The sequence below is a fragment of the Oncorhynchus gorbuscha genome, unplaced genomic scaffold (genome assembly GCF_021184085.1).
Source record: "Oncorhynchus gorbuscha isolate QuinsamMale2020 ecotype Even-year unplaced genomic scaffold, OgorEven_v1.0 Un_scaffold_1276, whole genome shotgun sequence".
NCBI lineage: Eukaryota > Metazoa > Chordata > Actinopteri > Salmoniformes > Salmonidae > Oncorhynchus > Oncorhynchus gorbuscha.
In genome coordinates this window covers 164,389-170,510 of record NW_025746099.1, presented here as the reverse complement: position 1 = coordinate 170,510, position 6,122 = coordinate 164,389, and the positions used below count along the sequence as shown (strand labels likewise).

Below are 6,122 nucleotides of genomic sequence, written 5' to 3'. Positions count from 1 at the left end.
ATACTACTACTACTACTACCACTACCACTACTACTACCACTACTACTACTACTACTACTACTACTACCACTACCACTACTACTACTACCACTACTACTACTACTTATACTACTACTACTACTAGTACTACTACTACCACTACCACTACTACTACTACCACTACCACTACTACTACTACCACTACTACTACTACTTATACCACCACTACTACTACTACCACTACTACTACTACTATACTACTACTACTACTACTTAGCTACCAGAGAGTATCTACCTTCCTTTGATGTTAGAACTGGAAAGGCGGCCCTGGCTAGCAGAATTCAGCTGTTGTTTTTCACATGCATTCTGTCAGCTTCTAGCTGGGAACGGAGCTGTTGCCTGTTTGTGTTGTTGACCTGGGGTCAGAGCATAGAATCCAATCAGAGCATAGATGAAAGCTAGACATGCCTGAAATGAATAAGAAAAATGCATGGGTTAAATGTATGATAATTATGTTATCACTAAAATTGATCGGGATATAATCAACAAATATAATGCATGACTGCCAACTTCATTAATTTACACACAACAATGTAGTGAATATGCTTCTATACAGGCTACAACCCTCTGAGAAATGTTGAGGGGAAATAGTAACAGCCTGATAATAAGTCTTGTTACCATAGAATTACAAATAAAACGTAGTAATAATCTCACAATATGTACAGCAACAGGGTAAACGTTCCATATTTGTTGAAAAATAAAGATTATCCTTCAATTAAAACGCATTTGATTAGAATCTGGACATAATCATGTGATACGGTGATTGTGTGTTACTCCTCAGCTCTACATTGTATCATTGTATCAATTGTAACACTTTTTTCACTTAGCAGCAGAGTTGAGTTACAAATGTATCCTTTACGTGATACATTTTGGCGGATCAGACCTGTTACAATGTTTCAATTTGTAGAACACTGAGAAGGGAGACAGACACAAAGCACAGCCTTCTATTCGGAACACAGAACTCTCACAGAATCCTTCTAGAATAGTTCGAGCTCGAAAATAATAACACAAACACAGTTCAGTTTTAGATGGATTATAGACCATCTAAATCATTTCAAATAGAATCAAAAACCAATATACCGCGACAACTAAAGGGTTAAGACTAAAGTGAACTGAATTGTAAGAAGTTGGTTTCCAGGGGAACTATTCTTACTGTTCCAGCTGAGTTGGACCAAACCACCATCCTCCCAGGGAAGGGGGAAGTCAAAACAGACTCTCTTAAATATATTTTAAATATCCTACGCTAATGCAAGTCACACAATGTTCTTATTTACTAGGAACATGGATAACATATATTGTATTTTACAGTATTCCTTTAATATAATGAAAACTGTTTAATTATTTTTAATGTGTATGTCTCTCCCCGCGGTAGAGCGGTGCCACGGTCCTGCCAAGTCAGTTTGAAAGACCAGACAAAGGCAGGCAGGAAGCCCTTCGGCTTGGCAAATGCGTGCGAGCGGAGAGAGCAAATGCAGACTGAAACCCCACTCCTTTTCTGATAACGGAGAGGAAGAGAGACAGAGAGAAGAAGCAGACTGGAATTCCAACCCTCCTTGTATTTATGGTAGTTTAAAGGTCTCTTTTGAAAATGTATGACCGTTTGGATCCTCGGCGCGAGCCTAGACGTGTTTCTAAAGGCATCATAGGTTGCGTCGTCTGACCGAGGAGGGCTCGGGCGCTTTCGTTCCTATCTCGCTTCCCCCTCTTGGTGAGGGGCTATATTGGAACAAGGTTTTGGGGCTTTTGCATTTGAATTCTACTGCGCAACCAGACGGATCACGTGGGATGTGGAGTTGATCGATTTGCGCCGTTAAATGTGAAAAGAGGAACGGGGAAAAGGTTTGTTAAAAAGCATATCCGCTTTCTTCCGGATTACAGGGGACTCTACTTTTACGGAGGAAAATACGTCGGTGGGCTCGGGGACCCGGAGTGATTTTTATGCCTGTTTAAATGGAGACGCACATATCGTGCCTCTTTCCGGAAATTTTAGCCATGATTTTCAGCTACTTGGATGTAAGGGACAAAGGCAGGGTGGCCCAAGTGTGTGCTGCTTGAGGGACGCTTCCTACCACAAGTCTGTGTGGAGGGGGTGGAAGCCAACTGCATCTGCGGCGGGCCAACCTTCTCTTCCCCAGCCTACAGGCCCGCGGAATCCGGAGAGTACAGATTCTCAGTCTGCGGCGGAGCCTCAGCTACGTGATCCAGGGGATGCCAAACATCGAGAGCCTGAACCTGAGTGGCTGCTATAACTTAACGGATAACGGCCTGGGGCACGCGTTTGTCCAGGAGATCCCTTCCTTCGGGTTCTAAACCTTAGTCTGTGTAAGCAGATCACGGACTCCAGCTTTGGATCGCCCAGTATCTGAAGAACCTGGAGGTTCTGGAACTGGGCGGTGTAGTAACATCACCAACACGGGGCTGTTGCTCATAGCGTGGGGTTTACACCGGCTCAAGAGCCTCAATCTCCGCAGCTGCCGGCATGTGTCTGACGTGGGCATCGGCACCTGGCGGGCATGACCCGCAGCGCAGCGGAGGGCTGTCTCAACCTGGAATACCTGACGCTGCAGGACTGTCAGAAACTTACGGATCTGTCCTCAAGCACATCTCGAAGGGCCTGGCTAAGCTCAAAGTTCTTAACCTGAGTTTCTGTGGCGGGATCTCTGACGCAGGTATGATCCACCTCTCCCACATGACCAGCCTCTGAGCCTTAACCTGAGCTCGTGCGACAACATCAGTGACACGGGCATCATGCACCTGGCCATGGGCACGCTGCGGCTCTCCGGGCTAGACATGTCCTTCTGTGACAAGATAGGGGACCAGAGTCTGGCTTACATCGCCCAGGGCCTGTACCAGCTCAAATCCCTGTCCCTGTGCTCGTGCCACATTAGTGACGATGGCATCAACAGGATGGTGCGCCAGATGCATGAGCTGAGAACCCTGAACATTGGACAGTGTGTGCGGATTACAGACAAAGGACTGGAGCTCATTGCCGACCACTTGACTCAGTTGACGGGGATCGATCTGTATGGATGTACTAAAATCACGAAACGGGGACTGGAAAGGATAACGCAGCTCCCATGCCTTAAAGTTTTGAATCTGGGACTTTGGCAGATGACAGAGAGTGAAAAAGTGAGGTGAAACTAACTTGGCGAGGATTAGTTGGGGAGGGACACACACAGAGAGGAGAAGGGGTAACGGAGCAGGAGACCAGTGGGCGGGGAAATGTTCCTTCTAAAAAAATATATATATCCTCTGCTCTCAATCTCGTCGTAGTTGGATATTTTCTCATTCAATGTAACTTAATGCTACAAAACTGTGATTAAAAAATATGTTGCGCAATTTTAGGCCAAATGAAAACAAGATTAATCATCATCAAATGCATGTTTTCATTATTAACAACACAATATCCCGCCCCCGCATTATGAAGACAAACTACTGTTTATTATTCCTAAAGAGTCGCAATATTTAACTTCAAACTCTCCAACTATCGCGCCTAATACATTTGGCTACCTCGTTTATCAATGTGTTGTAATAAATCCGTGTATTCTTTAAAAAGAAAGAGAGGAGATAAATGGTGCCTATAGACAGTAGTAGTCCCCTCCCCCAACGCGTCTCGCGCTTGGAGAATCCTAGCAGCAAAAAGAAACGCTCTCTAACTATCTTTGTGTTCATTTGCCCAGAAACGCTTTACAATGAAGAAGAGAAACGAACATTTTCGTTTAAAAGGACTGTTCACACTCAGACAAAAATAGGGACATTATGCAAATTAAAACGGACTGGTTTGTATCCAAAAAAAATTATATTTTTGTTTTGTTTACTTTTTAGCCCAACTTAAAGGCCTTGGATTCAAGCTTTGAATAATGGGACCCTTCCTTCCCTATATTATTTTGGTGTGTTTATGCTTATGGAAGCAGATATTGGCGAATTATTGCTGTTATTCAGAGCGTTGTACTTCAAATTGAAGTGATTTCTATAATAGAAATGATGCCCCTTTTTCTCAATCAGGTGTTTTCCAACTAATCCTCCATATCCTCTAGAATATGGGTTGCTACCTTTTAAACACAATCATACGCACTAGTCCACAATAACAACAGAAGAGACACTCCTTTGGAATAGAATCTAAATACACGCTTTAGAATTAAGAAGCAATCGATCCTTATTGTCTCGGCTTCCATGTGAATGCGTGTCAGGCCTACATGGAACCTATGGGATCGTAACATGACGTTATGAGCGAACTGAACTGCAACATGTATTGAGTCCTGCTGAGAGACTACTGTGTTTTAATGTACTGTATATGTGTTTGTAAAAAACAGAATCCAAAATGAAATTGTTTTATATTCTTACAGTAAACATTAAAGTTGATATTTATATAATAAATGAAAAGGTAATGTGGACTCGTTTTGTACGGGGATTGTATTGTAGACTCGTAACCTACTACTTATTGTTCATTTGTGATCATCCTTGCTATAAGACCATGCACTCCTGCTTTGATCTAAAACGTCCATTTCTAAGAGAAACCGCTGTTTATGTCCGTAGATCCCCGGTAGTTATTTAAAACAACAAAAAATACAAGAATTGTCCACATATTATTAATCGTTCTGATCACAACCATAATCTTACGAATTTGATTGTTCAGTTTCGAGAAGCAGTTACAATGTTAATATGCCGGCTTGGATTGTTAAATTATTTACGAGCAGATTCAAAATGGATGCTTCCCTTGATTTAGCTTGTTCTAATTATCAGTCTGACGTATTGTGTTGATAGGTTTCAGCTGCTTGCCTCTCAAAGGGCTGTCACTAACGTGACTCGAAATCTGGGGATATTAAACGCCTCACGCCCATTGACATATCACCATTTTATAGTGCTGCTTTTCTGTGACATTCTAGGCTACAGTCTAGGTTTTGTCTGTTCAAATGTTGCTAACATTTGGTTCTATGTTATAATTTGCGCTATTTACTTTCTGTTTCTTTAGCCAAATGCGTGTTTAGAATAAGAGTGGGGATACCGGCAGTTGCTTTTGTTTCCCGAAGTTAAAAAGGCACGTTGGGATTTTTCTCTAGCTTGCTCAGTCACGCATACCAGATCTGAGAGACTGCCTTGGTCCCACGGGACGTTCTCTCCTCCCACCCCCTCCCTTCTCCTCACCCACCAAAACTCAGCCGACACCCCCCTCCCTGTCTCACAGACACTTTTTAACATTCCACACCATCATTCAAAGCTATAAGTTCTTCTTCTTTCCTGTCTCTGTCCGTTCTGGACCAGAGAGAGTGAAAGAGGGAAAGAGAGAATTCACTGCGTGCTGTTTTAGACTCGTCTTGGTCTTGTGCACAACCACATAACAGTGAGATAAACAGGGTACTGTATTTTAGAACATCTTATCTCATATTTGTATAGCAAAATAATCATTTAAAAAATGTCCTTAAATACAGGGGTCTTTTAATATTGATGTTATGTTCTGGTAGTCTGTCTTGACTGACAGACTGCAGTTGTCAGTTAATTATCTTGGAGATCCCTGTTTGATAAGATATCCCCTTGAGTTGATTGTACTTCAATGAAAATGGCTCCTGCTTGCTATTCTTTTCAGTCAAATGTAGTTTGTACTTCAGTTGAAATAAGTCCCGCTTTGGTATTTAGATCTATGTTTGTATTTTAGTTCAAAATGGCTGTTGATATACTTTTCAGATGAATTCAGTTTGTAGTTGAAATGGCCGTTGATATACTTTTCAGATGAATTCAGTTTGTAGTTGAAATGGCTGTTGTAGTACTTTTCAGATGAATTCAGTTTGTAGTTGAAATGGCTGTTGTAGTACTTTTCATTCAATTTCATTGGTAGGCCAACTTCAGTTAAAATAGTCCCTGCTACGGTTCAATGTAATTGATTTTGATACTGTAGTTAGTTTGTAGCCAAGTTGTTTCAAACAGTTATTTTTGCTGAGTTGAGCTGTCAACGTTCACAGTGTTACTTTTAAAGCCTTACTTGGGCTTTGAGAGGGAGAACCACAGCCCCTTTACTGCTAACATTAAGGGGAACTGGCTCTCCTCAATAAAGCAAGAGGGACATCTGCAATAATGCTAGCCAAGGC

At 42.1% G+C, this 6,122-nt stretch overlaps 1 pseudogene; it reads left to right on the top strand.

Annotated features, from left to right (window-relative positions):
• The first annotated feature begins 1,737 nt into the window (after positions 1-1,737).
• Positions 1,738-4,410, top strand: LOC124022036 (annotated as a pseudogene).
• The last annotated feature ends 1,712 nt before the right edge of the window (positions 4,411-6,122 follow it).